The sequence below is a fragment of the Zingiber officinale genome, chromosome 3B (assembly GCF_018446385.1).
Source record: "Zingiber officinale cultivar Zhangliang chromosome 3B, Zo_v1.1, whole genome shotgun sequence".
Taxonomy (NCBI): domain Eukaryota; kingdom Viridiplantae; phylum Streptophyta; class Magnoliopsida; order Zingiberales; family Zingiberaceae; genus Zingiber; species Zingiber officinale.
In genome coordinates, this window is record NC_055991.1 from 122,810,094 (window position 1) to 122,822,681 (window position 12,588).

A 12,588-nucleotide genomic window follows, 5' to 3' on the forward strand; every position below is an offset into this window, starting at 1 on the left:
TCTCTCAGGCCGCCTCACAACCCTCCCACTACGACGAGGCACCGCCTGGTTGTGTATCATGTGTGACACGTGTTGCGTCTCTTGTGGTACTTCATCTTGTCTTGTTGGCTGAAGTAGACATGTCCTCTAAGTTCTTCTAAACGACTTTACTCTGGGCTTGTGATCCATTATATAGTCTTCTTCTAAAAACTGGGCATTGGTGCTAACAATGACCTTCTGGTCTTTAGGACTATAAAATAAACCACCTTTCGTGCCTTTGGGATATCCTACAAACACGCGAACTTCTGTACGAGATTCTAACTTATCAGCATCTGGTTTCAGCACATGTGCTGGACTACCCCAAATCCGAAAATGTCTTAGACTGGGCTTTCTCCCATTCTACAATTCTGTGGGAGTTAAAGAAACTGATTTAGAATGTACTAAGTTCAGAATGTACACTGTCGTTTCCAGAGCGTATCCCCAAAACGAATTTGGTAATTCTGAATAACTCATCATCGATCTAACCATCTCCATAAGAGTCCTATTCCTTCGTTCTGCCACACCATTCTGTTGGGGTGTGCCAGGTGCGGACAATTGGGATTGAATCCCGACCTCTGATAAGTAATTCCTAAACTCTCCTAAGAGGTATTCGCCACCACGATCAGACCATAGTGTCTTGATACTATTACCTAGACGTTTCTCCACATCAACCTTGTACTCTTTAAAATTATCAAAGCACTCAGACTTGCGGCGCATTAGGTAAATGTATCCATATCTTGAATAATCGTCTATAAAAGAGACAAAATATTCAAAACCACTTCTTGCCTGGTCAGACATAGGACCACACAAATCAGAATGAACCAATTCTAACACTTCTTTGACTCTATACCCCTTGGCCTTAAAAGGCCTCTTGGTTATTTTACCTTCCAAGCAAGATTCACAAGTTGAAAAATTTTCCAACTCTAATGAACCCAAGAGTCCATCGACTATAAGCCTCTGAATCCTACTTAAGTTAATATGACCAAGCCTTAGATGTCAAAGATATGCTTTGTTCATTTCCGAAGGTTCTTTTCTCTTATGAGAGTTAGAAGATGTGTTATTAATTTTCATATTATGCTTTGTGGGAGAAATTGGATTTAAAGTATATAAATTGCCAACCAATGCACCAGAACAGATAATAACTTTATTTCTTTTAATAACTACATCGTTACTGAAAGAAACTGAATATCCATCTAAAAACAGTTTAGAAACTGAAATTAAATTCTTTCTAAAACTGGGTACATAAAGACAATTTCTTAAAACCAAATTTCTATTTCTACTAAAAGACAAATAGACGTCTCCCACTGCAACAGCTGCCACCTTAGTAGCATTGCCCATGTAGACGGTAATCTCCCCTTCAGATAGTCGTCGGGTTTCCTGGAACCCCTGCAAGGAATTGCAGACATGATCAGTGGCTCCCGTATCTACACACTAGGTGATGGTAGATAACACCGCTAAACATGTTTCAACAACTAGAGTATGAGATATACCTTTGTTTTGGTTCTTACGAGGACAGTCTGCCTTCCAATGTCCTGCCTGCTTGCAGATGAAGCACTTGCCCTTCGGCTTCTTCATTCCAGCTTTAAATCCCGTACTCTGAGATTTATTCACTTTCTTTGCTGAACCAGCTTGTTTCTTCTTCTTCTTTCCTTTCGGTTTAGAAGTAGAACCATTTTCAGCATAGTGAATTTGAGCATTGTGACGAAATAACCCTTCTGCTGCTTGAAGTTCTATCAGTAGTTCCCCTAATGAATAAATCCTTTTATTCATATTATAGTTCAAGGAACTGTCAAAACTTAGGTAGGGTTTGGAGGATCATATCGATCCGGGTTTCCCATCAATTTCTCCTCCAAGGATCCGTATTTCGTTCGGATAAGCCATCATCTTTAGGATATGATCCTCACAGGAGTACCCTCTTGCATGGTGGTCATCATTATCTTTCTCATGACTTCTTGCCTAGAAGCCCTATCACGATGACCAAAGAGTTCCTTGAGATTGTTCATGATATCATAGTCGTTGGTAAATCTTGATCTCGATGTTGCAATACATTTGACATTGAAGCCAAAATGTAACATCGCCATCTCATCCGCTTTTACCCATTTCCTATGATATTCAATCTCCTCTTGGGTAGATTCACCATTAGGTGCATCAGGGCAATGCTCAGTCAGTACAAATTTATAGCTTTCAGCAGTAAGAACAATGTCCAGGTTTCTTTTCCAATCTATGTAGTTAGGTCCAGTAAGTCTATTTTGTTGAAGTATGATGGACAGTGGGTTGAAAGACATCCTAAGAATCACAAATAACTTTTGGTCAGAACTCTAAATTTAGAATAATATTGATTCCTCAAACAATACTATTTTAAATTAACCAACACCTTAAAACACCGTGAATTTTGTATGCCACGTTAGTGTGGACGTATACAAATTCAACATTTGTAAAAGGAGGGTTTTAAACCCATTAATTTTATTATCTTGTCAACCTAACTTTTTGACAAATAAAATTAATAGTTGGTATTATTTGGTCACACAAATAATAGCAGTGACTCCGTTGGGGAGGATACTATTAGATGTGTCTAAGTGTACACCATTACTTGACACTAAGTCCATTAATAAGATTATGCCCCTTCCGTTGGGGAAGATCACACGCTCTTAATTAACTTCCTATAGTCATCCAAAAATGGAAGTCTGTTCTAGTGATCCGCAAACATGCTCATCCGTTATGGAGGAAGGCACTCAGAGCCAACGCGCAAGCTTGTTTGCATCACTTACAAACCAGTAATGGAGACCATGGGATTTACTTAAAAATCCCTCTCCCACTTAGTTATTTATAAATGAGGAATTTTAACTATGCTAGCCTACTAAACTTGTAAACTAACATGCACACACAACACAATATAAAAGCAATAAATAGAAAATCTATTTTTCAACTATTATGGCTTTTATCTTTAATTGTCCTCCGTGTGTTATCATCCGAAGCTGCTGCCATATTTGGCCACCGCCACCGGGTCTAACTGTCGCATCCATCTTGCTCCTAGTTCCGCTGCGCCTCTGGTCCTTAGAAGGTTCCACGCTTTGCAAGATTCGATCCGCGACATTAAATAGAATTTTACATTTTTGATCCTATATTCCATAAAAGGAATGTACATGTATCTAGATCAAAAATAAAATCCTAATAAAACTAAATACAGCTCCTGCTGTATTTTAATACAATCATGCACACACATATAAATTGCCCTTGACATGTCCAAGGGTCCAATCACACACATAATTAACTAAAAGCCATAATAGTTGGATCCTGCATCCACAAAGTTAGCACATCCTACTATTATCCTGCCTAAATTATGTATGACATGTGCATAATTAAACTAAATACCAAATACACAGAGGCAAAACCCTAGCTCTGATACCAATTGTTGGTTGCTACTCGGAAAACCTATAGGTTCCACTGTACAAAAATTTTGTACAAAGGTCTTAACCTTTTCCTAGCTACCATGTGTTCTTTTAAATTAAATTTTGGATCGCCTGCGGAACTTAACACGTTTGATCCAAAACTTAATCTATTTGTTCTTTTAGGTTTTGACTTGGATCTCCTGCGGAACTTAACACGTTCGACCCAAGTCACCTTAAGTTATTAATTCCATTAAATATTAATTTCCATAAAAGGTTCCCAATACTGACGTGGAGAGGCACATGGCCTTCTTGGATATGGGAGCAACCACCACCGACTTGACAAAACCTTTAATAGAAAGCTAATATTTAATTTCCTAAAATAACTTTAGGTTAACCAAAAGGAACAATCAAATCACAAGGAAAAGAAAGAAACAAAAGAACACAACTTTGAAAAACATATTCGAAATTCTAGAACGTAAGCCTCTTGTATTTGGTATTATTTCCATAAATAACTAGCATGATGCGGAAATAGAAATTACTAGTTATACCTTGTAGAAAAACCTCTTGATCTTCTACCGTATTCCTCTTCTAACCTCGGACGTTGTGTGGGCAACGATCTTCCGAGACGAGAAACCACCAATCACCTTCTTCTCCTCCTAGCTAGGTTCGGCCAACAAAGAGGAAGCTTCACCAAGGAAGAAAAACAAAATACTAACCAAGCTCCAAGAGATGCTAGCTTTCTCTCCTTCTTCTTCTTCTTCTCCGAGTAGTATCCGGCCACCACAAGAGCTCCAATAGAAGGGTAGGGTTCGGCCACCACAAGAGGAAGAGAGGGAGAGGTTGGCCGGCCACACCAAGGAACAAAAGAGGGAGAGGAATAATAGATGTTGTGTCTTATGAAGGCACCCTCACCCCTTCTTTTATATTCCTTGGCCTAGGCAAATTAGGAAATTTAATTACAATAAATTTTCCTTAATTTCCTTGACATGATTTAATTGAGAGAAATAAAATAAAATTTCTCAATTAATTTCAAGTGGCCGGCCACATCATTGGAAAACAAAAGAGGACAAGTTTTAATCAACAATTAAAACTTCCTAATTTGTTTCCGGAAATTTTAAAAAATAAAATTTCTCTTTAAAATCTCTTCATGGTTGATAAAAGGAAATTTCTATAATTTTAATTTTATCAACATGTGAATAATTTTAAAGAAAAATAAAACATCTCTCCAATCTACAAATAAGGAAAGAGATCTAATCTCTTTCTTTAATCTTTTGTAGATCTTTTACAAGAGAGATATTTTAATTTTAATTCTCTTTAAAATATATCTTCCACATAATAATAAAAATTAAAATTAAATTTATTTTTTAATTTATTTGGCCGGCCCTACTAGCTTGGGTTCAAGCTAGGGCCTGCCACCTTAAGGCCGGCCCTAGCTTGTTCCCAAGCTAGCTTGGCGGCCCCTATTGGGTGGGTATAGAAGGTGGGTATAGGTGGGTATAGAACTCTATAAATAAGAGGCTACGATAGGGACCGAGAGGAGGAATTGGTTTTGGTCTCCGATAAAATTAAGCATCCCGTGTTCGCCCGAACACACAACTTAATTTTATCAATGATAATTCATTCCACTAGAGAACTATCATTGAACTACCGCACCAATCCCAAATTACATTTTGGGCTCCTTCTTATTATGAGTGTGTTAGTCTCCCCGTGTTTAAGATATTGAATGTCCACTAATTAAGTGAGTTACTGACAACTCATTTAATTAATGTCTAAGTCCAAGAGTAGTACTACTCAACCTTATCGTCATGTCGGACTAAGTCCACTGCAGGTTTAACATGACAATCCTTATGAGCTCCTCTTGGGGACATTATCAACCTAGTATCTCTAGGACACGCTTCCTTCTATAATCAACAACACACACTATAAGTGATACCATTTCCCAACTTATCGGGTTTATTGATTCATCGAACTAAATCTCACCCATTGATAAATTAAAGAAATAAATATCAAACATATGTGCTTGTTATTATATTAGGATTAAGAGCACACACTTCCATAATAACTGAGGTCTTTGTTCCTTTATAAAATCAGTATAAAAGAAACGACCTCTAATGGTCCTACTCAATACACTCTGAGTGTACTAGTGTAATTATATAGTCAAGATAAACTAATACCTAATTACACTACGACCCTCTAATGGTTTGTTCCTTTCCATTTTAGTCGTGAGCTACTGTTTATAATTTATAAGGTACTGATAACATCATCTTCTGTATGTGACACCACATACTATGTTATCTACAATATAAATTAAATGAACAACTACAAACAAATGTAGACAATTTGACCAAATGTGATTCTTTATTCATAATGAATGTTTACAAAACTTAGGCTTTCAGTATACACTCCAACAGTTAGTGCCTCATGTAAGCATAATAACCAATTAAAAGCCGCTTATGCCTCAAATATTACTCATTTACTGAATATTAATGAGCTTGAAAGTGGGAAAGGACTTAATCAAATTGGTTCTTTACAAAGGGCAGGTGATACTCGTTGGAGTTCTCATTTGAAATCTATATCTAGTTTGATAAAGATGTTTAGTGCAATATGTGAAGTTTTATTGAATATCATTGAGGATGGAACTACACTTGCTCAACGTACACAACTTATGAAATGCTAACTTCTTTTGAATTTGTTTTTATTTTGCATCTAATGAGGAAGATTTTGGAGATTTCTAATTTTCTTTGTCAAGCTGTGCAACTTCAATCTCAAGATATTTTGAATGCAATGCATCTTGTTTCATCTAATAAGTTGCTCATTCAAAAATTGAGAGATGATGGATGGGATGAATTGGTTGCAAATGTTAAATCTTTCTATCAAACAATTAGTATACCTATATCGAATTTCAATGCTTAATATATTGCAAGAAGAGGAAGGACTCATCATCAACAACATGGTGGCAAAAAAAAAAAAGCGAATACGCTCGCCCCCAGCGCCTCCGTCAACCCGTCCCAGGGTCAACACGGAGGAGGTAAATCACGGGCGACTACTAACCTTTGGAATAGTGACTAGCATATAAGGGAGACATTTACCTCAGTTTTATCGAGATTCGAACCCCAGACCTCATGGTGACAACACCTCATGCGTTAGCCACTAGACCCATCCGACGAAACCTCATCATTAACAACATGAAATTACAATAGATCATCATTACAGAGTTGATATTTTTAATGTAGTGATAGATTCTCAATTGTAAGACTTGAATAGTAAATTCAATGACAACATAGTGGAGTTGATTATTCTTAGCTCGACATTAGATTCAAGAGAGATGCATATTTCATTCAAAATTGATGATATTTATAGATTAATACAAAAATTTTATCCTAAAGATTTTGTAGAACATGAGATACTACAATTAATAATTCAATTTGAGCATTTTGATGATGTATAACAACTTATTAACAACTATTTCTAATTTATACCAATGATTTGTGAAAACTAAAAAGTCAGTAATCTAAGCCATTTTTGCTCGGCTTAAACCACATTCCAAATTAGGCCCAAATCCAATCAATTCCAGCTGCGTTAACCTCCAATTGTCTCCTCTATTTTATCATGTACATTTTTACGTTAATATATCTATTATATAATGTGTTGTTTGCATCTGAATTTATTCCTAACATTTCAAACTTATTTCCTTGTTTCAAGATTAATTTAATAAATTTGTATTATTTTTAATAGTCACATAGATTCGTTTAATTATTCTCCCAATTAATATATTAATTTTTAATCCTTAGATTCCATATAATCTTATATATATTTTTTTATTTACCTAAACACTTGATAACATTTACAAATTTATAAAACTCCATTCCATATTCACCATTTTTTTCGTGTAATATTTCATTCATATTTTTATTAAATACTAATTTAAAAATATTTAAAATTATATAAAAAAATTCAAATCCAAAAAATCATTTTCTAATTAGTTTTCCATTCCATGCCACTCTAACTAAATTAGCTATTACATTATTTCAATTTTTGGATATAAAGCATTTGATAAGGGAAGCCTTTAGGTTTTATGCTTGACCTTATCCACAAAAGTCTAAGAGCTTAATATAATAGACCTTTTAAACAATAATTATCAAAAGCCACCCTTCATTTGCATGATCCAGCAATTGAGTTGGTAAAAGATGATTGTGTTCGTTTTTAATATTTTGTTAATTCATTTCAAAGTTAATATAGAGAAAATAAATTATGAATGAATATTAATTTTTAGAATAATGATTAATATATGAGAGAGATATTAACTTAATTATGTTGAGATTCGAATTCAAACCTAAAGTTGGCAGTCTCATGGGCTACTCAACTAGATTGTCCGGTATAATTCTACAATTGATGACTTTAGGAAGTTCTCGTGGAAGGATGGGAGCGTAGTCCAATTTTATTGTTTTTATTATCTATGTAAATTTTTATTTAACTCATTAAAATTCATGTCTTTCTAATTCTTGGATGGCGATAGATAGAAGGAACAACTTATTGGAATATTGGTTCCTTCCGGAGTCTGTTATTAATAGATTGGGCAAATGAAATGTTGGTTTTCAGACCTAACAGATTGAACCAGCGAATTCAATTCGATCTCAAACACACCATCCCTTTGAATAGTGACATCAATTCCTGAAGGATAGATTCGGATTAAATTTTCTTTTAATAAAAAAATCCTAATTCGAGTCCCACCTGAATTCGATATAATTTAAAATTTCTAAATTCGATATGACCAATCCGAATAACTCAAATAACCTAATTAAAAAATATATATTTTTAACTATTTTTCTATAACTTTTTATTTTTATCTCAATACTTCATCATTATCATATTAACATTAACATTGATATATAAAAATATTTTAATTTTTAAAATAAAATTAATTTAACCCCTAAAAAGCTAAAAGTCCTTTAAATCTTAAACTTGGATTGATCCGGGTCAATCCGAACACGATCCAAAAATATGCAATCCAAAAACCCTTCAACTTAAGACACTTCCAATGTAAAATTTACAAGAGCTATGTAGAATTTAAAAAAACTGAATAAAATAGTTTAAACTATTGTAGAAGTGACGTTTGATGGTTGCAGTTTAACTGTAATAATGAAAACTCAAATCTACTATTTTATCTTAAAATTAATGCATATTTTATTGATGTAATACACATGAATTCATATAACTACATGTTATAAATTGGATCATTAAAAAAATTTATTTACAATTTTAATTATTAGAGAAGATTTAATAAAATTTTATAATATTGGTATGACATATTAAAAATATAAAAAAAAATATATTTAGAATGGAAGATGCTTTTAAATTTGATAATTTTTAAATTAATTCGGACTAGATGTGTTGGTCAGATTTATTCTCAAGACGCTAGCTTTGAATGGAAGATAACGTCATGGATTGCCATGCAGTTGAAGCGATCACTGCCTTGTAGTTGAAGCCCACTCCCCTCTCTTGACCCACCAACCTAATGCAACTAATTGCTCGGTTGATTAGTCGGTAGCATGGGGGTTGGTGCAGAGCACCCACGTTGTAAGACGATATTTCAAGGTAGCAAATTAAATCTATTAAATTGATAAATTTCACCTTTTTTTAATTCAGTCTGATTTTTTTTTTATCAGCCAAGATAAATTATTACTCAGGTAGCAAATTTCACGTTTTTAATTACTATCCTTGAATCTGAAGCATTATGGTTGTCGGCGACTGAATAAAAGAGTCGCGTCGCCAGCTGGTTTTCTAAATCCCATAAACGAGTCGTCCTTTTTTATTTTTTATAAATATTAGATGATAAATTAAATTGAATTAAACATTAAAAAAGTTATAGTATTTCGACATCTAAATTATATTCAAATTGAACTATCAAATAAAATCCAAAGGCACCCTCGCACAATTTTTGAGAATTTTTCCTCTAGTAAAAACATGAGTTTAAGAAAATTGACAATTTGGATGAATATTTATAATCATTTTGTAATTTATCCTGATGGACAGCCAATTTTAAAAATTAAATATCTAATGTTTATTAAAGAAATATTAATAATAAAAATAGCCAAGTCAAAAATGTCAGCTTCTTATTCAACTACTAGAAAAAAAAAATCCTTGCCATATTTCCACCACTATACCAAATCAATGCTTTTAAGGGGGGGCCACGATACCACGACTATCTCTCAATTTCATTGACTTTTCTTAATATTGACTTAAAATCTTCTAGTGGCTAAAATATTTAAAGAGTATTTAAAAACAAAAAATAAATCGACACTTTTCTACTATACATTTCTAATTAAACTAACGATCCACCTGATTTAACAATTTGACACGCAGCATTAATTCATTACTTCTCTTAATTTTCTAATTCACACGGTTTTATTTTTATTTATGATAATTATTAAATATAACACGGACTTTTAATCTTTTAATAAATCTAACGTGTACAAAATATTAAAGTTTTGTTTTTCTGTAACGGCACTATTATGCCACGAATGTCTTTAAATTCATGGGAAATTCATCCTGCTACGTTTAGTAGGTTGTAAGATAAGTTAGTAGGGTGTAATTTATCTTTAACATAATTAAGATTATATTATAAGATTAATTATTTTATTTGATTTAATTTTGAACTTGTAATGTAATATAATTTGGATTACAAAAGTTAGCGAAGTTTGTAATCTAAATTATAAAGTAAATATTATGTAATCCGATTACATTACGAGGTCACCGTTTAGTCAAAATTAAAATACCAAATATACTTCTAATTCGCTGTCGACCGCTGTCGTCGTAGGTCGTCGCGGGCCACCGCCGCTGTTGTAGGTCGCCGCTGGCCGTCGTCGACCGCCGCTGGCCGTCGTCGACCGCCGCCGCCATAGGTCATCGTTGGCTGTGGGTGGAGACTTAGGCTGTCGGCAGGCCGCCAATTGCCGATGACGATGACCGGCGTCGGCAATTGGCGGCAGCAGCCGGCGGCGACTAGCGACCAACGATTGTTGGTGGCGGCCGACAGCGACTAGCGGCCGACGGTTGCTGGTGGCGGCCGGTGACCGACGATTGCTAGTGGCTGCCGGCGGCAGGCGATTGCCGGTGGCGGCCGCTAGTTGCCGGCGACGGTCGCTGGTTGCCGGTGGCGGTTGCTAGCTCCGACAGAGGTGCAACAGACGTCAGTAGAGGTCGCGAGATATTTTTATCATTTTATAATAATACAAATTACATTCCTTATAAAAAATAATGGACATCAAACAAAATAATATAATCATCCTTGTAATTAAAGATTACATATATTACATTACCAAACAATAATAATGTAATTAAGATTACCTTATATTACATTAGAAACTAGATTATATTACACTCAATAGCCAAATGTTAGCACATCCAAAGAAGATTCATCGCTAAATATGATAAATTCTATAAAAGTTTTAAAATTTATTAGATGAATTATATACTTTCATAAATATGATTTCAAAATATCTTAAATATATATTTTGGTAAAATTAATAACACATTAAAGTAATATAAATTAGTTTAGGAGTAAATTAATTTTTTTGAAAAACAAATGGTGGTAAAAAATATAATAGTTTTAGTTGAAAATGATCATATAAAATTTTAATTAAATTTAATAGTAATTTTATCAAAAATATTGGATTATTATTTTTGACTCATTTGGTTAGATTTAACATATATTTAAATTTTATCTTCATGTAATAATTTCAACTACAATTATTATTTATTACTAGCCATCATGCACATACATGATTATTTATTACTAGCGATCGTATACACACATTACGTGAGCTAAAGCCCTTATACCAGGTGAGGTAATGCATTGTGTGAGCTAGGCCCCTTATATCAGGTGAGACTGTTGGTGCAATATTCCTTGGGTCAGGTTGACCAGGTTGACTCAAACTTGAGTCTTGATGTTTAGATTTCGATGTTTGACAATATATGGAGATTATCCGATTGGGGAGATTATTGGAGCAATTCCCCTCTAGTCAAGGTTTGATCAATCTGATGCGAAGAAGAGTCAAGTAAGTCAAAGGGTTGATCAAATACTTGATTGGGAAAATCCTAACTAAAGGTTAAGCAAGGGGAAGTTCTGGTGAGTGAAGCCAGACAGTTAGAAATCTTGGTGAGAGAAGCCAGGTGGAAGTCTAAGTGGGTCATGGAGGACCGGACACTTGACACGAGACAGTAAGTCCAAGTGGGTCAAAGGATTGACCGGATATTTGGTGAAAAAGTCCAAGCAAGTCAAGCTTGACCGGATGCTAGGCACAAGAAATCCGAATAGGTCACGGTTGACCGGATGTTGGGTTTGGGAGCCCTAGACTTGACTCGGGCAAACTAAGATTGGTCAATTTGATCAGGTGATCAAATTAGACCAAACCAAATCGATCAGTTGCTTGATTGGGCACAGTGTTGCGATAAATAGCAGTCCAATCGATCAGCAGATCGATTGAGAGCTTATATCGCGCACACAGAAGCCTCCCCAATCGATTGGTCGATCAATTGGGGGCTGGAAATCGCGTGTGATGAGAGAAAGCTGAATCGATCAGTTGATCGATTCAGGCTTTTCCAGCGAAGAGCACAAAGACGCTCTAAATCGATCAGCCAATCGATTCAAACCTCCTCAATCGATTGGTCAATTGATTGGGATACAACCGTTACGCAGGGATGCTAGTTTTGGATGGTCGAGATCGCTGGGATCTGACGTGGCAATCGATTGGGAGGAGCCTCAATCGATTGGAGGCCCTAGGAACACAGATATAAAGGCGACGAAGCGTTCAAACGTTGCAACTCTTCTTCTCCAGCTCACGCAATCTTCTCTGAGACTCGCCGCCAGTTCTTTGAAGCTCTTGGGGGACAAGTGTTGTTGCACTTCCAAAGTTCAAGAGGCGTTCTTCAACAACAAGGTCAAGCAAGGAGAGATTTTTCTTTTGTATACTTGTATTTCCTTCTTGCGTGCGTTGTATCTTGTTGTGTGAGTCTTGTACAAAGTTTCTCCACCTCCAGTAGTTATCGAGAAAGAGTGCTTTTCATAGTAGAGAGCGTGTCATGTGTGGATCCTTGGATTAGTCACCTCTTCTTAAGTGGATACCAAGTAAATCTCTTATGTTAGCGTTGTGAGAGTTGCTTGAGTGTTTTCTGCTGCAAC